The sequence below is a fragment of the Anas platyrhynchos genome, chromosome 5 (assembly GCF_047663525.1).
Source record: "Anas platyrhynchos isolate ZD024472 breed Pekin duck chromosome 5, IASCAAS_PekinDuck_T2T, whole genome shotgun sequence".
Lineage (NCBI taxonomy): Eukaryota > Metazoa > Chordata > Aves > Anseriformes > Anatidae > Anas > Anas platyrhynchos.
In genome coordinates this window covers 6,898,689-6,920,342 of record NC_092591.1, presented here as the reverse complement: position 1 = coordinate 6,920,342, position 21,654 = coordinate 6,898,689, and the positions used below count along the sequence as shown (strand labels likewise).

At 43.1% G+C, this 21,654-nt stretch overlaps 1 long non-coding RNA gene across 2 annotated transcripts; it reads right to left on the bottom strand.

The window, feature by feature from the left end:
- Positions 1-12,298: 12,298 nt before the first annotated feature.
- Positions 12,299-20,502, bottom strand: LOC119717178 (uncharacterized). 2 transcript variants are annotated; one of them, XR_011809983.1, is made up of 5 exons: positions 20,202-20,502; positions 18,670-18,766; positions 17,074-17,133; positions 15,893-16,104; positions 12,299-14,910 (listed from the first exon to the last, which is right to left on the bottom strand). It is a non-coding gene; the product is annotated as an uncharacterized lncRNA (long non-coding RNA). The 2 variants fall into 2 exon arrangements; XR_005266309.2 differs by lacking the exon at positions 15,893-16,104.
- Positions 20,503-21,654: the final 1,152 nt, after the last annotated feature.

Here is a 21,654-nt window from a genome sequence, read left to right as displayed (position 1 = left end):
CAGTATTTGTCAAAACATGACAGGTCCTTGGCTCAGGGTGGCAAAAAGTGCAGCTTATCGGTCTCAGTGTGCACAAGAACAATAGAGTCCCCACCTGGTTACAGAGCCTAACCGTGGTGTCTCCACTCCACTCTACACTCCATACTGTTCCTTAGGGCTAGCACACCAAGTTTCCCCAGCACAACAGCACCTAAGGTTGGAAGCCTGGGGAATGCTCAGGTAATGCAGCTATGCCCTACCCTGAAAGCTTCTTCAATGCCGTACATTTTCTTTAAAATGTGAATGTTAGTTTTATTTCCCTAGTTACCTCAAGCAATTACACCACATGATCAACTCTTACCACTCTGAGGGGAGCCAAACCTCATACAGCTCAAGAGGCTGCTTCATGGACGTTTGACGCAGAGACTCCTGATACCAACTGGACAGGGACTGCCTGTCAGCTTGGAGAGTCCGTTCCATTGGGAGCTTTGGCCTTGGCAATAAATACCTTGCTTGAACAAACACTTTGTCTGTGAGCATCCTCCTTGAGCAGGGCTACCTACAGTCAGTTGCCCAGTACCATGTTGAGATGGCTCTAGAATACCGCCAAGGTGGGAGACTCCACAATCTCTCTGGGCAAACTGTACGTGCTTTACCTTTTGGTTAGCCCTGAAGTGGTCAGGCAGTTGGACTACGTGATCTGTAAAGGTCCCTTCCAACTGAACTATTCTAAAAGCTGATGCTTTTCCTCTACTGTTAACACTGACCATTAACTGTGCTCTCACATCCTATAACTGGAGATTGCATTTGATTTTTTTAATGTGTTATTATTAAATCTTTAGTTACACAAATCAGCCCCAGCTGATTTGGTTACACAAATAACCCCAGCTCTGCTTGGGGTTATTGCACCCCAGGTGCAGGACCCGGCACTAGGCCTTGTTGAACCTCATACAGTTGGCCTCAGCCCATCAGCCCAGCCTATCCAGATCCTGCTGCCTGCCCTCCATACAGAATCTCACTTCTCTGTTAGTGCCAAGTTTTTTCCCTGTAGCAGTAGTTTTCATTCTAGTGTTTGGCTTTAAAAAGGTAAAGTCAGAAGTGTTGTCTTCTAAAAGCGCCTAGAGTCAGGTTCTGAGGATTTTCTTGGTGATGGGGAAGAGACTGAAACAAAGGAGTCACAGGGTGTCGTCATATTCTGAAAAGAAAAAAAAAAAACAACTGTACATAAGCTTATAGAAACGTCATGGAATGAATTAATTAATGGATTTGCACAATGACAGACCAACTAAGAAAGGAAATACTTCAGCACTTGTTTGTAGGGGCTCAGCCCATCCAGCTTTGTGTGCACTCCCAATCTCAGCTTCATCATTGCTCAAAGCTTCAGTGCCAGGGAAAATAGATGCTAATACCACAAACAGACTGACATTACAAATTCAGGATCAGACCAACACTTCTCCAGGCTAAACAGCTCTTCCTATTGCCACTTTCCAAGATAATCCACATGTCCCTAGGTAGAATTTTGAATCAATGATAACGCATGTGTGTTTGTGTGTGTGTGTGTGTTTTTAAGAGGTACCTTCTACTTCAGTACTTCAGGGTCTGAAAGCTCTTGACACAGCGTGTCCCTGGGTCTGTACTTTTGCTCAGCAGTGGTACTGTGCTAAAAAGGGTAGTAATAATAATAACAGAGCATTGCTTGGAGCTTTCAGTCCCTGAAAGGGGATTCTGCGGACTATCAGGTGGAAATGAATAGAATGCCAGAAATGCAAGTATAAACTAGTGCTTTACTGTAAAAAAATACTGTGAGCATCTTTAACACAGATTAACAAGACCGACTGTATTGGTCTATGCATAAGCTACATTGGGGAATAATTCCAGCCCAGGGTTCAGCTGCCTGCCCTGTGCTCATTTTGCGCAGTACAGCTGTGCAAAAAATAATTGACTCTTTTCCTGGAAAACTGTTGATGAGCTGCAGTAGTTTGTAAGCTAATATCATGCAAGGAAAGGGGTGCGGGGGAAAGAGGAAGGGACAGGACAGAAGTGATGTTGCTGAGATGGTAACAGTTAGTAACTCAAGGACAAAAAACCACCAGGTGAAAAGGAAAAAAAAACAACTAAGGACACACCCAAAGATAGAAATCAAGCAAGGTCAGGTATCTGCCATTCTAAAGAGCGATACATCCCCCCCATCAGACAGCCTGCCTAGCTCATCAGGCATCTGCACATCTAGCATGTCATTGCCATGGATGTCCTACCTGCAGAGTCTGTGATGACTGATGCCATCATAAACACCAGCAGAGGAAGGTGTGTCCGTCAGAGGAGTACAGGTTTGCTCCAGCACAGAGATCCCTGCAGTGATGCCATACCCCATTCAGGGGACAGCACTTCCCAAAACAAAGTCACTCAGCTGCTTGCTAACAGCTCAAAACCACTGCACTGGAAGGCAAACACACTGTACAGCCTGCTGTATGCCTATGCCTAACAAGCTCTCCTCAGCAAGCACCTAGGTGGCACAAAACCTTGGGCTCATGTGAGTGCACCTCTGTGCCTTATTTCTGTTAGTTCAGTTTGCTCTGTTCATTTTTTTCCGAGCTCTTTAACCACATTATTACTGTATTTCATCTGGGAAGCACTGTCCGGGAGCCTTTAGTATTTGAATGATATTGGCGATCCCAGGTCTTGAAAAAGGAATATTGCTGCCTGTTGCACCAGCACCAAGTGGTCAGGCATGACTGTGAGTATTAGGGGTTGTACAGAGAAGAAATAGCCCTTGCCACTACGAAAGTACAACCTCACAGGCTCCCTTCTGCTCTTTTCTCTGAAGGGTAAGGTTTACTGTCCTCACCTTCATGTTTTAATGCATATTAGAGTTACTCAAGATAACATAGGAAGCCTGCAGCAGAACCAAGAACGAGTTTCATGTGTTCATTAAATATAAGGCAATCTTTTTTTTTTTTTTCCATTTATTATAAGGAAGTTTTAAATACTGGCTGCCAAAATGAAAGACCCCAAATATTTACAGTTTCTCCCTAAATAAATAATCCTTTTCCTCCATCGAAGACTGTCATATCAGAGCACAACCCCACCTAAATTAGAGCTGATATGAGCATGTACAAGGTAGCAAAACTGAATTTCACTCTTCAAAAGGAAAGAAAAAAAAAAAAAAAAAAAACAGATAAAAATAGCTTGCTTCTGTCCTACAAGCCCCCAGCAAAAAATAAGGTTGGGGAGAAAAAGTAACTCTGCCTAAGCCATCCTCAACTGATTTCTGCTTAAATTATTTAAGGACAGGTTGAATAACAGAGGCTCCACCTTCTATTCCAGTTTTTTGCTATTCTTAGAGTCAAAATTCTTATGCTAATTTAAACCTCCCTTGTTTTAATTTAAATTCATTATTACTGATTCTACCCACCATGTACTTGAACAGATTATTCCACTGCTCTTTTAAGCCACTTACACCCCTAACACTGAGGATAGTTTTCCTTCTTTAGCCTTCTCTTTTCAGGAGACACCATTCCTGTTATCTTCCCACGTAACAAGTCCATTTTCCAGCTTCATGCTCAGCACCACGCTTCCCACCGAGGCCGTCTCTCACCGACCACATCCCTCTTGAAAGTCAGTGCCCACCCCCAGGACTCCCAGAGGAGGCCAAGCAGAGTGTAAAGGGTTCAGGTATCCAACAGTCTCATTCGTTCATCCCGAGATGACAAGGTCTTTTGTGTTAAACCCTATTCCGCTGTTGCCCTGATGATGTGCCCCACAGGGCATCAGCACCCTGTTAACACTTGCATTTTTCCCACCATGCCAACACACTTCACTGATCCTGACAGTTCTGGTGTGTTCTTTTATGATCCACACCTGAGCACCTCTAGCACTGAGAGTCTTTTACACCTTAACTGAGAGTTACAAGCCAAGTTCACCACCTCCTTGGTCCCAGTGCCAACTTGGAAGGGTGACATCCCCAGAAGGAGACATGAACACTTCAGGCTCTGGATTGCAGCTTTAGGTAAAACTGGTTTTAATTTCAAGACGTTGGCACATTTGGGGGATGCTGCTAACACTCTCCAGCTGTCAGCTCTTTGGCAGGGGCACCACTTGACTTTCGGTGCCAATCTGTCTTTAGATATTGCAGCCTATAAACCTGCAGATGGAGTTTTGCACAAGCAGAAACTAACATGTCAGTTTGATCGTAGGATCAACTGGCCACAATCCAGCACTGTCTTTCCCTCTCTGTGCCTGTGGGATGTGTGCTGAGTGAACAGGGCGCTAAAGGTACCTCTTTTCAGGATTCGGGCACAGGCCAGCAATCTCTTGCTTCTGCTCCTCCCGAGAGGAAATGTAACAGACTGACCAGAAAAGCTAAAAAACAGAGGTGTTTGTCAGCATACGTTTACTGGTAACATAGGGAAACAGCATTAAGATTACACCATAGCCTTATAGATGCATTCCAGTCTGTTGCTTTACTACACCAGCTAATAAAACCAAGCTTGGCATGTTTGTTCGTATTTAGGGTTTTTTAATTGACTTTATAGAAGTTCAGCCTAAACACCTTCATTACTAAGTGTTTCACTCTGCCCACATTTTGTGCTTTTCTGAGGGTGATCAGATTATGTTGTACAAGTCCCCTCGGCTCTAAGTCCAGGGATGCATGAAAACAGTGTGCACAAAATATGGAGCCTGCTCTGTAACCCAGAGCTGATACCCAGCACTGCACAGACTAAACATTAAACCTGATAAAGAAATAAAGGACATACAACAGTTTGGAATAAAGACTGCCTAGACAAGCCAATACATTTTGAGACTTATTCTGAGAACTGCTAGTAGGATAGTGACTGAGAAGCACATTTATTTCTATCCCAAGCTGCTTAGTACTGAAGCCAAGCTTAGTACAGGCCAAGCTGTACAAGAGAGGACTGAGGGATATATCAGTGTTTTTCCAGCAAGCCAGAAAATTAATTTAGAAAATGTTTACAAGCATTGCTTTAAGTGTGTATTATTCATTTGACTTTTGAAAATAATTCAGATCATTTTAAACTACTACATTGCAGCCAGCAAGTAAAAACACCTTTCTAGCAAGTATCTCTACAATAATAGCTTTTCAGGACACTCACTTATATCTATTCTTTCTAGGTACCAAATATACATTCGTGTCTAAATAGTCAGCATATAATTTAATGCTTCTGGATGCGACATTATGAACAGTATTCCTCTGAAAGTGGTGGGAATATATTATGACTCACACGTAACATTTATCTTCATCCTAAAGAGTAATTTAAACTGGAGTATTTTATCAGGAGATTATTAATTTTGGAACATAAATTAATGAGGAGTGAATATCTAGAAAATATTACAAATGGGTGGGAGGGAAGAAAATCTACTGCATGACTCAGAAAAGTTTAAAACACCATTTAAGGAGGGTGTAAGTACAGTAACAAAAAAATGGCAGTTGAAAAATTGAGACAGATTATGTCTGAGGTAAAAGTCTACTAAGGACAACAGCAGTTTCCCCCATCACTGCAACAGGTCTTCTACCAGGTCACCATGAAGAAAAAACAAAAAGCACCTGTTTCTTGTGGGATTAATGTCATGGGGGTCAACAAGCCAAGTGGTTGGTGATAACATCAGACTGATAATGAAGCTATGAGGAATGTAAACAAGTTAGAAGGAACAAAGAAGTGGTGATCCACGAGACGCTTTGCTGTCTCCAACCGCTTGTTCTCCAACCGTTAAGACATGGAAGTTGCTGGGTGTTTGCTGGTGCTGGGCCAATTGTTGGTAACCAATGAATAGCTAGTGGGAAACTACCACCTGCAGAGCTAATGGTATAAGGGAGCCTGTCCTCAATAAGGTCGAGGAAGTTATTGAACCCTAAACTTACCATGGTGTCTGTGCGGTCATTTCGCCACAAATGGCGCCCGAACAGGGGCAGGCCAACGGAACAGGGGCAGGGACGCTGATTGCCTCACAAAGATAGGTTCGGCCAAACCCAGCAAGCTGAAAGGAAATGCACCCAAGCTGAAAGAAGCTCAAGCTGAAAGAAGCATTGCTAAAAGAGACATACCCCCACACACAATTACGTCTCTCTGGCCACAGGTATGCAGTTGTGCATCACAGGGAATCATATGTCCTTAAGTAACAAAGAATGTCATAGGAAGCTTCCAGATTATACCCTCTATTACGTATCAGACAGTTTACGATCCTGAAACATGGGACCAAATAGGGGTCAAGCCTTGGGACTCTGCTACTAAAAATGACAAGGTTGCAGCTGGACTGCTCAGCACCTAGAGAGCCATCTTTGAGGCCTTAAAGAGCCATGTGAGATCACAATCAAAAGCATCTTGCTTGGCACATACATGTAGCAAGGGATAATTCTTGGTAGATGAGGTCACAGCTTTTGTGACATTAGAAATCTCCAAAACAAAATAGATAATGGGCCAGGATATGACCCATGTAACCCACTTTTTTTCAACAGTGGGGCATTCAGCATCTGACAGGTATAGCCTATTCTCCCACAGGTCAAGCAATTATTAAACGAGCCCATGGTACCTTAAAAGCTATGCTTTAAAAACAAAAGGGGGAATATGGGTATGACCTCCCAGGAAAGGATAGCTGAAGTGGGTTTACATGGCAAGGTTTTGGTAGCAGGGGGCCATAGGGGTGGCTTCTGTGAGAAGGATCTAGAAGCTGCCCCATGTTTGATAAGGGCCCCACCTGAGCCGAGCCAGTAAGCCGAGCCAACAATGTTATTTTGCACCTCTGTGAGAGCATATTTAAGACAGGGAAAAAAACGCTGCGCCACACAGCAGCTGGGAGAGTGAGAGGAGTGAGGAACAGCCTTGCAGGCGCCAAGGTCAGTGCAGAAGGAGGGGAAGAGGTGCTCCAGGCGCCGGAGCAGAAGTCCCCTGCGGCCTGTGGTGAGGCCCATGGTGAAGCAGGCTGTCCCCCTGCAGCCCATGGAGTACCACAGTGGAGCAGGTGGCTCTGCACTGACGGAGCCTGTGGAAGACCCCTGCAGAGCAGATTCCAGGCCGGACCTGTAGCCTGTGGAGAGGAGCCCACGCAGGAGCAGGTGATGGGGCAGGAGCTGCTGCCCGTGGGGGAGCCAGGTTGGAGCAGTTTGCTCCTGAGGGATGGACCCTGTGGTAAGGACCCATATCTGGAGCAGCTCTGGAAGAGCTGCTGCCTGTGGGAAGCCCACGCCGGATCAGTTCACCAAGGACTGCATCCTGTGGGAGGGACCCCACAGCACAGGGGATGGGAGTGACCGAGAAGGAGCGGCAGAGAAGTGCTGTAGACTGACCATAACCCCCATTCCCCCATCCGCCTGCACCGCTTGGTAGGAGGAGGTGGAAGAGTCAACACAAATTGCTTTAGTCTAGAAGACTCCATGTCCAGCTATAAAAGAAACTGGAATCAGTTGCATCTCACTGACACTTCCCAAACCATTCGCCAGTGACAAAGCCCAGGCAGCATTTTCCCATCTGTAGCACTACAGCACATTCAGGATGTCTCCTGGGTGACAAGAGTCTAGAAGATACCACAGCGTGTGGATGCAAACATCTAGAAAATGTCTGAAGAAACACAGAAACTGCTTAGCCTTGAAAAGAGAAAAGTTATCTTCACGTATATGAGGGCAGCTGAAAGGAGAGTGGAAATAAGCCCTTCTCCACATCCTGGATGTGGAGGGCAAGGAGGAGTAAGTATAAGTTGTAGCAGGGGAAAATTCAGATTGGAGTGGCTTTAACATTTCTAAGACTCAGAACAGCAAAGCAACAGATGGGATAGGGAGGAAGTTTTGGGGATCCCCTTGTGAAAGGAGTTCAAGCACAGCATCAGGGAATCAACATGTCAGGGATGGCAAAAGTAGCATTACTTATGTCTTGGGGCAGGAGGATGCCCTTGGTAGCTATTTGCTAATAATGGGAGATAAGGACCTTAAGCAGCCATTTCCCATGATTAGCAAATGGGCAGAGTTGAGTTCCTACTTGTACCAAAACCATTTCATTTGGCAGCATAAAGAGACCTAAAAGAACATCTGGGGGAAAAAAAATTAAAAAAATCAAGCATGCAGCTTGGCAGGTGGTAATAGTCAGAAAGCGTTCCCCATAGTCTTTAGAGGATTTATGAAGTACATCATCAGAGGGTGATTGTCTGTGTCACATATGGGAATACATCTACTTAGAAATGTTTAACTTTTCCATTTTGCAGTTGGAATAGCCCACCCAGCGCTCAAAGCATAGGCACCATCTGACAAGCTTTTAATGGGAACCCAGTGAGCCCTCGGTTGTTTGGAAGCATGAATACTAAACTGAATTTCCCCAACTACATTTCTTGTCCTTTATGAAAAAATAATGAAATTTTTCAGTGAGTATTTATAGTACTTCATGAATTTGGGATGAGTACTAGCAAATGGTTTAAGAGCTAGCAGAACAATAGTAAATAAATGCATAAAGACTTGGACTTAACCTTTTGATGTGATAGTTTCTCCTCCCTTGATTCTAATTAGCAAGGGCAACTCACTTGCTGGGCCTTGAAATGGTGTGGTCTTTCATAGGACACAACCATTAACTTCTTAGGGACTAGATTTAGTCTGACCTTTTGCTTAAGGCACCTGGCACTGGAAACCCCAAAATACACAGGCTGTGGGGAATGTGTGCTCAGAGACCATTTCTACAGAAATTTCAGGACTATCTCCTCTGTGCCAACCAGTGAGTAATTGTTTCCCATCTTTTCTAACATAATAGCAGATACCAGATGAAGCAGCTCCAGGCAGCCACTTACACAAATTCGTGCATGGAAAGGTCAGTCTCTTTGAGGCAGCGTTACCTCCTACCCAGAGCTTCTTGAGGAAAAACACTGTGCAGAGAATGTGTATTGTAGGTTTTGTGTGTCTGCCTCTGTGATGCAGAGAAGGAACCACTCTGTGCTGTATTTATCAAGAGCCACCAAACACAGAAAGCAAAGTTAGTTCAGGTATCTGGCAAAGAAAACTTTTAATTTCCCCAGCATTTACATGCTTCTTATCCCTGTCAGAAAGCTATGGGAGAAGATGTGCCGCCATCTGACTCAAAGAGGGCTGGTTACCTTTGTACAAACACTTTGAGGAAGGAAATTCAGGGCTCCAACCACTGCACACAAGACACTGAGACTCTAAAGCAATTCCTCCAATGTAGGAATAGACACAGGTGGTGCTTACTTTATGCTGTCCTCCTGAATGTTTCCTTCGTTGGCACAGAAACATCAACAGGTTATTTGTTTAATATAAGGTTCATTTGCAATATCAGTGGTGATTCAAAGCTTCCATACAGTCTTGTTTCATTTAGGAAAAAAATATTGTTTAGGTTTAGCTATATTTTTTCCCATGAGTCATATATTTGAGGGTCTTCATGAAAATAGCATGAGCAACAGCAAATCTCTCAAACCAGGGAAAGGAAAGCAACTGAAGCATGAGCCTGTCGCAGCAACAAAATTTTGCTATGATGCTTTGTCAAACAATTGTGGAGTGTTAAGCCTTTCTTGAGAAAAGAAGGTCTATGGAAGTGTATTTTTAAAAGTGCCCATATACCTTCATGAAAGAAGCAATAAGCACACAAAGCAAGAACACACACAACACATTTTCCTCATGCACTTGCACATGAATGTCAGAGCTCCTGGGGGAAACTGTTACCAAGCCATCGACCTTCCTCCAAAAACACCCAAAGTTACCTGCATTGTGACCATGCGATGATTTCGCTGAGAAGAGGGCAGGCTCCTCCAAGCTACCTGCTGTGCAAGGCTGAACACTCGGACTCCGTTTTGTAGATCAGCTGACAGCTGAGGGGTGGAGGAACAAACTTCTGAGCCTCAAGTCCTTTCTCCAAAACATGTAGGAAGGAGCTCTGCCTGTGTGGAAAGCTGCAGTTTTGGACATTCACCAACCAGCACACAAAAAAGGTACAGGATTTCCCTTTCTGTTATAACACAAAGGGACCTCAGCCAGGTGAAAAGTGACAATTACAAGAATGGCAAGCAGCTCTCGCACCCACGTTGTATTTGCAGCTAGCATACCAAAGGAGAAAAGCACAAGTCTGCTCCATGACAAGAGGGGATTAGCAATATCCACAAGATCACTTAATAAGCACCGCTGGTATTTTGCCAGCCTCGCTGCCTGCTTTCCAACCAACAGCCATGTTAACAGCTGCTCCCTGATTTCATAGTGCTGCTGGTGGCAGGAAGGGCAACTGGCAGAGCTTTTCCCTGGTTAGAAAGGTTGAGCATTGGTAAAGCTCTGACTCTCCTCTTTGCATAGCTGTGGTCAGACTAACAGATCATTTTCAGCCACCCATTAATATTTTATCTAAAAGATGTATAGCAGTCCTTTCCTAGTACACAAGCAGGCATTTTACAACTTGTGAAATAGCGGATGACTGAGAAAGTTGGGCTGAGAGCCAAGTGTTACAGAGATGCTGCTGGCCATGCTCTCCTGGCAAGATCAAGCAGCCTGAGCAACTTTGGAAGGGAGCTCTGGAAACCCAGGGGCCAGAACAAGTGTGTTTTCAATGGCTTAAAGACATTAAAAATACTAATAACCTCTTCTCTCCATGCTGACCTAAGAGAAATCTGTGAGTGGCAAGGCCTGGGTCTGGGGACCTACTGTACCACTTCAGATCCTAACAGTATTGACAGAAACACACGAAGCCTTGACACAACTCCAGTCTGGGCTCAATATGTAGTATAAGCACACATCCAATTACTAGTTCGTCTGGTAATGACTAATTTCTGGAAACTGGGAAGTCTAAGTAATAGGAGGATTAGAGAAGAAGGGAAAAAAATATACTGCATAGAAGAGATTTTCCTCAAACACCACGTGCCACCCATCCAGCACTTCTGCACAGCCAAGTCCCGTTACCGTAAAGGAGCAGTCCAGAGAAGCCGAGCCAAGCAAAGAGAAGCCAAGCAAAGCAAAAGGAGCTGGCAGCAGTGCTGACAGAGGCAGGTGAATCCCAGCGCTGTCAGCGCAATGCTGTGCTTCAGTCTGTGTTCTAAGAGCAAGTGCTAGGCTTGCACTAATTTTTCCTTTTTCCTTCCCCCCTCATCGCCTGGCCTGATTTGTTAAGCAGTGTCCTGCCCAGAAGGAGAATTAATGAGGTTTCATCTTTTCATTTTTTTTTTTAATATTTTTTTTTGAGACAGGCTAAATTGCAAAGCTCAGCTGATCCCCTCCATCCTACCCACCTCTCCCCTTCCCCAGCTTAAGCAGCAGAGATGTGTGCCATCAGCCATTATCCTGTTAAGAGCCTGCGACTGCCACTATAAATACCCAGTATTCTAATGCTGGCATCGAGCTCCCAGAGAATAAACTACCTTGGTACCTTGATTGAAGAATGGGCTCATTAAGGTAACAAAGTGACAGTTTTGAGCAAGCTCCCTTTGCAGTTTCTAAATGCATCTTCTCTGATGGGATTAAAGATGTGCTACCAACTGGGAAGAAAGAATGTCCTTAATGTCAGCTCTGCCTCTGGCTACATCATTAAGCAATAAGACATGACAGGCAGTACGCTGCCAGATTTTTTGCATGCTTAGGTATGCAGTGAGGTATAATGGTCAGAGCAAAGCGATTTTAGCCCCCAAGAGCTGTGGTCATTGCACCAGTACCTCTTACACACACACCCCAGCTAGCCAAGCCCAATGCATTTCCAAGGCAATAACACAAGGAAGCAGTCAGAGCACTTCTTATTTTATTTTTTCCTATATCCCTAATTAATTGGAGAAAAATAAGGAAAGCAAAAGATTTGCTCTCCCCCCATTTAAAATATTTCTATTTCTTATATTTGGCTTTGTGCTACAGGTTCCTTCAGCAATGAAATATCAGTTACATGCTGAGATAGATTCTCTTTCATCAAATGTAAAGTAGGCTTCCTTGATAGAAATTACAGCCCATCCTGCTATCGTCCCTTCTATAAAGATGTACATTTCAGGAACCAGGCAATGGAGAGAACCTGACTCATCCCACAGGCAAACTGCCTTACTCCTCTGAATGCCAGTTTGTTGTTAGACAGGATGAAGTACTCTTTGGGAAGAGGTCATTGTCAAAGAGAGCGATGTAAGAAGATAGATATGTATTTAACAATAGCATATGATTGTCCTAAGATGAGAACCCTCTTGTCCAAGGATCTTTGGCCATAAGAAGCTGATAAACTTTCAAAGCTGTCAGATTACAGAAGATGAGGGGATTAATACCATCTGAAACAGATCGTTTTTAATGGAGCATTTATAAAGGCAGAACATATTGACATGGCAGACAGTGGGAACTTGCAAAGCCAACTTTATTTTGGTTTACTTTAGCTTTCTTTACAGAGTTACTGGTGCTACTCATTTTCCTCCTTGTCTCCTACATGCTTTCTGCTTATCTCATCTCACCCCTTCACTGTCTCCTTCCCTGGGGGACTCTTCTGAACCACCTCGAGTCTGTACAGCTCACAGCACAGTGGGGCTCTGTTCTTGATTTGTCCATAGATATTACCAGAAGGTAATAAAATATAGCATCCTTGTTAGCACAGGATTTATTCCTGGAAGGCTCAGAGGTTTTCCCATCAAGCTGGAATTGTTTTAAAGGCTTCAGAAATGTTATTCTGCCAGCTTTTCCCCAACCCAGTAATAACTTATTAAATGAGACTGCAAATTTACTTTAATCATTGTTCCTTCCCCTCATCTCCTCTTTCTTACAGAGTTTCAGAGGAGTCATAAATTTGTTTTGCTCCTGTTTAAAGGCTTAACTTTGTTTTCTCCTTTCCTGACATCAGAAGTCCAGATAAGCACAACCAGCCTTCTGGAAATCATCTGAGATGAATATAACTCACTTGGGTCTGTAGACAATAGAGCAGGTACACGGCTTGCATACGATAAGAAATACCCTCTGTGGGCAACCTACAGGTGAACCTGAACAGATGTGAAACAGTGTCCTCTGGCCACAGCTGTCTTCTCCCCTTTACAAAAAGATTACCTAGTATATCAAAGGGATTCCTTGAAGGCCCTGTGATAGAAAACAAAGAGAACACACACACACACCCCAATAACAATCAGTCCTGAAGTAGTGTACAGATGTGTGGCCTATCTGAATATAAGGGCACATATGAGGACTCGGAAAACAGTACCTTACAAGAAGAAATACCTGGCATTCTAAGACTGCATGGCAGTTATGAATAGGGCAGCAGTTTTACAAATCTGTTAAAGCCTTGTTATCACAGCCCATCTCAGTGCTGTTAAAGACTGCCTACCAGAATGCAATCTAGGTGTAGCATTTGATGCGAGTGGACATCGAAGCATACAGCTGCTGGTGACTGTCACTACCATTACATCAGGAAGGCACCAGTCTCCAGATCAGGCTGGAAATTTCAAGAGACAGGACTATTTCATGACTTGCAACGCATCTGGACTGTGCTAGGAGACAGCCTTCTCCATTTACTCCCACAGGTGCTGGCAGACTTCAATGTAAAGGTCTTGTTCCATCTTTAGATTTCCTGTGCTCAGAAATTCAGGCTATGTGCAACTGGAGCTGGGCTGGAGCTCAGTTGGTTACAACTAAGCCTGGTAGTCAGGAACCACAGAGTTTTGACCAATGCTACCATGCTTGAACACACACATATAGGCTCATGCCTATATTCCAGGTTTAGACCCAATTGCACATGCATTAACTGGAATTCATTAAAAATAATTGACACAATTCTGAGATTTGTGTACTTCCCATTTCAAGCACATATACAAGGTCTCTTCATCTGAAGAAAGAAGAGAGAGGTCTCTTTGCTCAGACCCAGTCTCCAAACACAGAACTCTTCTGGGATCTCAGTGTGTCCAGGTGTCAAACTGCCAGACAACAGAGAAAGGTCTCCAACTGCTCTATTTTGCTGCCTGATGTCATGCTAGAACAGTGGTAGCAAAGACCAGACAATTATCTCAGAGACACTGACCAGGAATCCAGGGACATAATGAAGCATGTATCTGAAATATACACACATGAATAGATTTAAGCAATTTGAGATCCTTCACAATCCTTACTTTTCAGCATGTATTGCTTGTAACCAGCGTATGTTCTTCCCATCAGTGATTTCTCAACCAAGAAACGCAACTAAAAATACTAACTCCCACCATGTTGCGGGAGCACAGCACAGCCTTGGGCACCAGGAGCTTCCCAGAACATCCCCTAGCAGATGGCATACACTCAGTGAACCATGGATGGGAAAAGGAATCCCCAAGAGATGTGGTGACAGCAGAGACGCTGTGAAGGAGATTATTTCCGTGTCCTCACAATCCATTTCCATACAGCTCTAGACTTTTCTCCCCATAGCGTTCAAGGCTTGAGCATCTTTAATGACTCACACTTCTGAGACTGGGATGAGGCAGGGAGGAATAAAAAGCACTTAGTAAGTTTGCAGAGAAATCCCTCAGACAAGGGCCTGCCCAATCTCTAGGATGTGAGATGAACAGGACTAGTTCCAGAACAACATGTAGATGCACCAGCACTGTTATATGAACTGCAGCAAATAAATGTCTAACAGACAATTTTCTGCCTCCAGGATCCCTGCTGTTTACTTGCCTAGCTCTGTGCTCTGCAGCATAGACGTACCACCTGTCTCTGAATCCCCAGGCTCTGCACACCATGTTGCACCAAATAATGGTCATAAAGTACTTTTCAAGTATAAGATCATAAAGCAGAACCACAGCCACTGAAGAAAATTTTTTTTTTTTGCCCAGAAAACAGTAGCTGGACCACATCCAACAACCTAGCCATGGTAATGTTTGCTGCCTCTTTTCTCAGCTCCACCTTCTCACAGCTCCATGCACATGAGCACCAGAACCCCCGGGACACGAGATATGTGAGTGACCTGCTGGACAGCAGGATTGGGCTGACTCCAGTGCCTTCCAGGGCTCCCCAGCTCTGCCCATCTTGGCAATCTGCACAACACAAACACACACCAAGTTATTTCATAATTTAACAGATACAACAAAGCGGGAGGCAATCTGATAAGAAACAACATAGCTCTCAGGGTGAACAAAAGGGGCTTTCTCACGTTAGAAATGCCTGTGCTTTGGTTACTAGACCAGCTTTGTGAATTATAACTTTAAGATTTTCCACTGTAATCAAATGCTTAGGTGTTCCACAGCATCAGTAACCCCATCCGAAGTGAGACTTAGACAAATTAGAAAGAAGTTTTGACATTAAAAATGATACACTGCAGTGAGTCACTCTATTAGCAACCTTTGTGCAATGTTTGGTAGACAGAGAAGGGCTGTCCTATCTGGTAAGTGACTCACAAAATAAAAGAACGTAATACAGTAGTGATCAATCACAGAGGTGAATAAGCAGCAGTGGTTTTGTCCAGAGGCTGAGTAACATACTCAGCTACACATCAATGATCCATGCTCCTGCTTCTTTCCACTCATTTAACTGAGTGCTACATTGCCTAAGCTCATTGTATCATGCAGTGCCTTATCTAAAAGGTGGAGATCAAAGGACAGAAGGAGAGGACTTCAGACAGTCCACATAACTCTTCTTGCCAAACCCCTTTGCCTGACTCCAGACAACCCTGCAGAAGATCACAGAAACAGAATTGTACAAATTCCACCTGAGCAGAAACTACTGGCAAAGTCAATAAAAAATAAATTTAACACAAAGTAGCAGCTCCTATCATCTCTTCTAAGAGATAATGGACAGAAAGTCTGTCCTTTCACTTACTTGTGGATTCCCAGCCCTATCCACATCCCAAAGTTCATAATTTCCTCAGCTGTGCTGAATGCTGAAGCATTCACTGTCTTCTTCAGCTCAGAGATCCGGTCAGAGCCCAGCTTCCACAAACTGACCGGCAACAGGGCCAAGTCAGTTTTGCTACCATAGAAGAATTAGGTACTCTCTGCTGGGGAGGGAATATGCTTTTACCTATTAAATGCTGTTGCACAGTGGATTGGAAAGATGCTGTCAAAATAGAAGTTACATCAAGTAGAATGTAGTAACTGCAGCCATTCACCATCACAGCAGGTAAAGCATAGTCAAGAAGTCAATGTTGATGGGCGTCCTGCCAAGAACCTGTTGTTTGGGTCCCCACAAGCCATGCTGCTTGCTGCCCTGGCACCTGCTCTGTGAAAGCTCTTCTGAAAGAAAGACATTGAGAAACACACCTCATAACTGGAAAGGAGAGAGGTGGCTGGGCAGGTGGGCACTGCTTTGAGAAATTGACAGATTCCTTTCATGGTGCTCACACACTGCAGGTATTTAATGGCTCCATGCAACACAGGAAGACTCACCCAGGGAAAAGGTGAAATCAAAGATTTTTACCTATTTCTTTGGTCTTTCCTAAAGGAAAACTCACCATTATATACCACATCAAAGCAACATCCAAACACCAAAAAAAAAAAAGAAAATTTCAGGACCCAGAGCCAAATTCTTTAGCTCTGAAAGGCTGACTCTTCAACCTTAGTAATTTTTTTTCTTCCTTTTAAGCCATGCAAATACAGATAAAATATCCTAACAATACTTATAAAACCTTTGCAATGCTTGTGTCTGGGGTGATCACATTATTCATACATTAGCTAGCTGTAAGTGAATAGTGCAGCTCATTCAACTGATTTCTTATTCAACTTTCATACAGGACTACATAATGGCACAGTGTGTCGTAAACCCTCTAGAATACTATTTTAATGTCTTCCCCAAATATTTCTAACCTAGCATTACAACAGTTTCCTACAACTATAGAGCTAAATTTCTTGGAATGCATGAACCCAAATGTGCTGAACTCAGAAAAAGTCTGAAGATAACCTAAGAAGCAAGAAAAAGCCTTTTTTCACACTTAAAGACTGCATTCACTTCAGAATTTCCAAGGATAATGATGTTTTCTCCCTTCAGTAGAACACGACAGCCAGACCCAGCTATGGTGATGCTGTAATGCATAACATCTGATGTTGCAGTGGGATATCCTGGGGGAGACACCTTGAGGTCTCTTCCATCCCATTTTCCACCCTCTCCATCCCCTAAATCCATTCTGGTGTGAAGGTGTAGGATAAGGGTTTATTAAGCTTTTTTTTTTTTCTTTTTTTTTTAATTCTAACACTACAGAGCAATACCTTAGTTTTGAAGTTAGCCAGTTAGCCCAAGCTCTTCCACTGCACATCAGTGCCTTCAATCTGTTAATTAGACAAAAAAAAAAAAAAGTCTCCTTTACCTGGACACTCGCACTTTGGTAGACACCTGAGCTACCTTTAAAGAGTTGAAAGAGTTGCACAAAAGGCAGTTCCAAATGAGGTTCCTGTCTATCTCAAGAACCGTCAGCAGTACATGCTCCAGACAACATCTCAAAGACAGGCAAAAGTCTGGATTCCAAAAGAACTGCCATGACCCAATTTTATTTCAACCTTCAAGAAACCCCAGCATGCACATTATTTCTACATTTTGACTTAATTCAGAGAAATCCACCCCTTCATTTCCAACTGAAGTTTATAGGTCAGAGCAGTTTCATCTTGTGGCCACATCCTTGAGGATGCTGTGATATAATCTCCTTGCCAAGTGATGATCTGAGTTCAAAAGTTGTTGGCCTACAGGCAGTATTTCCATTACTAGAGCACGGAAGGAGTCACATCTATATAACACTACAACCTCTCCTGGGCCTGTATTGCTCTAACCCAGATTACGTGCAGCCTTTGAAACCAATCAAATTATCTTCTGACTTTTCTCAACATAATAGAATCAAGTCCCAGAGACTTTCAGCAGGCCAAGACTGAAGAACACCTGTGTCATCTTAGGATCTCCAGAGTTTAACTATTCAAACCACATTTTTTTCAGCTCTTATGTAGTAGCAGCACATTTGCTCCATCACAAAACTTGAGTACACCTTTCAGTCAATTATTTTAGGATACTGAAGCAGGTTAACAGAAAGTATACATTAGCATATCATCTTCAGGTAGAAATTCTCTTTTATTCAATTTTTGTGGGCAACTGTCTGCAAAATTATTAAGCCCCCTTCCCTTCCAATTCTTTCAGCTAAAAACAAGATCATTTGGATGCTGCATGGCATTAGTCTGAACAGCAATAATCCCAAATGAGGTTAGCATAATACCCCCAAAAGAAGAGTCAGACCAGTTATGTATCAACTGCTCTTTCAGCTAACTAAAAGTAAAGGCTTACTAAAGGTAAGCCTACGGGTCTTTAATGCTTTGGTTGTAATAATTCTGCCTTCAAAAGATCATTAAACTACAAGGAAGAGCACAGGATACTTCAGTGTAATGTTGTAGTAGGAATCCTTTTATCTTTTACCTAACGCAGGCAACATAATCATTAGAATGCAGTTGCACTTCAAAAAAATGGCTTAAAGAAAATCTTTAAAACATTAGCGACCTCAACACAAGTGTACAAAATTTACAGGAAAAACTTCAGTTAAAGAAGTTTTTGCTTAGCCAACCCCAAAAGATCCCAAATTTACAGCCAAATCCACCATCACTTCATCAAACACTTAGTTCCTTATACCTCAGATCTTACAATAAATGTTCATAATTGCTTTTAATTTTTTTCAAGAATTTAATAGTGAAAATAAGCATCAAAGTCTGAAGACCAGTCTGAATGTGTTTTAGCAATTTAGTTCCCACTAAAGGAAGATAAAATACAGAGAGGAATTTGAGTCTGTACATCTCCAAAATAATCTGCCATCATTTACAAACTATCGTTACCTTGGTCGTAGACTTCAAAGGACTTCTGGAGTTTTCACCAGATTTTGAGTTGCTGCTTTATTCTAATTCATTAGATAGGATGATACCTTTGAGTCATCTAAAAAGTCAAACAGACAGAAAGAAAAGGTGAATTTCAGCTCTCTACAAGTGTGATTGTTGAACATTTTCAGCTGGTCTTATTACCTCGTAGCCTAAGCCAACTAATTGCTTTGAGTCAGCTGAACAGTAATTGGTTTGTTGTCCATAGCTGTGGATCAATGCTGTAGCATTGTATTGATAATACAATAAAAGCCTATGAAATCCATGGCCTTATTGTGGTAAAAAGTACCATTGAAACAGATACTTGCTTCCATTATATATTATTTTTTTTAATATATTTTTTCTTTCTTACATCATTGTAAGTGCATTAAAAATACTTAGTAAGCTGCAGCAGAGTCAACGAGCAGAAACTGAGCAATGGTTCCCTTCCAGGCAGTGATTTTTAGAAAACACTTCTTCTAAAGTTTATCTACTGAAAAGTCTCAAAGACACTGTAGTTTCTTTGTCTGAAATCTTGTATTTAAGGGATTCCATCACTATTTTGTTTCTAATTTAAGACAACAGCCAAAGTTACAGAAGACAGAACAGCTCTCCGCAGATTGTTTACCAAGAAAACAGAGGCTTCCATAAGCACTTGTATGGAGCCATGTCTGAGTCTGAGCTGTACTCCAGGTGGACATTGTTACTAGAGAGCCTTCTCTGGTGAAGGAGGTGAAACTTTTCCAGATGATGCTAAGTCTTGATTTTGCCATGAGCAGCAATTACAGACTGTGGTTACAGGGCTGAGCATTGCCCTCATCAGGGTGTCAGGAGCATTTCTCTCTGTGCACACAGGTGAGGGAGGAAAACCCATGGAGAAGATGTGCCTCAGCTCCATGAGATATCTCTCACCTTGCATTCAGCAGAAAACTCCAATGAAAAAACACTTCTGGCCTTAATGCACTTAATACACAGGCTGCATCTCCTTGGCAAGAGGTTAAATTGCCCAAAAAGGGGGCTGAAGCACATTTATCTCACAACCATGCTTTGTCCTGAAAAGGCAACATCAATTCTAGCAGAGTATTTCTCAGATACAGATAACTTGTGTCAGAAAGAGCTTCAGGTATCTGTAAGGCTGCGGGGCCATGGCCTTTGCCTTAGAGTTTCCTGTAAATTTAGCTAGAAGAAGGCTCTGTTGTTTTATCGTTCTCAAGATACAGGAATGCCTGGGCTCCTTTCATGGCTGACAAGGACTTGCTTCTGTAATAAACAAGATTTCCAAACCCTCCTGCATCACCTGATATGAAACCCTTCTTGTCTCTGCACTCCTCCTGACCCCTGTTAGCTTGCTGCAGTAGGACCATACCCATGACAAGAAACCAGGATTTATTCCTCCCAGCACTGCCACCCTTTCTGCTCAGGACAGCAGCACAAAGCACACAGAAAGCACTCCCTTGTTGGTGATCAGTTTTGCATTCCCCAGTGCTAACAAAACACAGTCTGAGCACACCCACCTGGGGCTGGCCTCCAAAAGAGAGAGCCTGGAAAGCACTGAGCTATATAATGAAACCTTGGCATATCCTGTTCACACCTGGCACCTGCTCCAAGAGCAAGGACTCAAGGTCTCTAAATCCCCTGCCTGAGGTGATTAATTAGGTGATTATTCACACACAAAGCTTAATCCCCAAGCCATGGAGACCTGTGGGAGTTCACTGACTAACGACTGGCAAGTTGCTACCCAGAGCGTCCCCAGAGATTAATTATATACCAGATCTGCTCAGATTATAGACCTGATTTACAACACTGCTTGGTATTAAGCATGCCTAACACTTTCTATTATACAGCTTAATGTTGAGTGTTTGTGCTAAGTATTTACATGGCTACTTCAGGAGGCATCTTTGGAGAGCATTTAAAGTCAGGCATGTTAGTGGCTTTCATGGGGTGAGGAAAAAAAAAAAATCAAAACAAAACAAGATAAAATAAAATAAAATAAAATAAAATAAAATAAAATAAAATAAAATAAAATAAAATAAAATAAAATAAAATAAAATAAAATAAAATACTGCAATGATATTGGCTCGGTCTTTGGTGCCAGATCTGAGGTGTGTTTGTGTAGGATTAAGCTTTTATTTGAAGACCTCTAGCACACCCATGCTGTGGGATGTCAGCAACTAGAAAGCAGCCAGCTTTCTCCATAAGTGTGTTCTTTGCATCACTACGTGAAGATCCACATTTGTGATTTTGGGCATTTCATCTGCTACAATATCCCAATGACCCTGTTCTCAGGTAGTCCTCTTGGTAACTCCCTGCTGGATCTGTGCATGCTGGAGGAAGCACCTCCTCCTCTTTCAATGCAAAGTGACATAGAAGTGAAGGGAAAAATTGACTCCAACCTCTCTACTCAGGAAAAGCCTTATTTTGTCAGTAGCCATCCCCTTCCACCTGTGGAAGAATAGTGAAGAAGACACAAGCAGATGTTTCATGCTTGTATCAGTACCCATGCCTCACATAAGTGCTGTCCTTCTGCCAGCACAGCATGGCAGGAATGAAGTGTTGTCTGTGCAGCCCAAGGCAACCCATCAGGTCAATGCCACCTCCTGCCACATGGATGTGGAAGGCATGAACATCAGGAGATGATCCACAGCAGTAAGCCTCCTCTGCATGGGTTAGCCTCCGGGTCCAGAAACCACAGTACGAGCCCTCATCAGACACTCTGAAGGAGTTTCACTTCTCGACTTGCCCAAATCAATACACCAGGAGCAGGATCAAGGCATTTGCTGGACTGTAACAGAAATTTGGGCATGGCAGAATGGGTCCACACTGCCTGGCAATTCTGTTTCAGGCTATGCTTGGCTTGTGTCCACGTCGGTGCACAAAATACTTGCAAAGAGAGAAGAGCCCAAGCTGCTAGTGTGATCCATTAGGCTGAGACTTGTAAGCAAGTATTGCCACAAGACTATTCGGAAA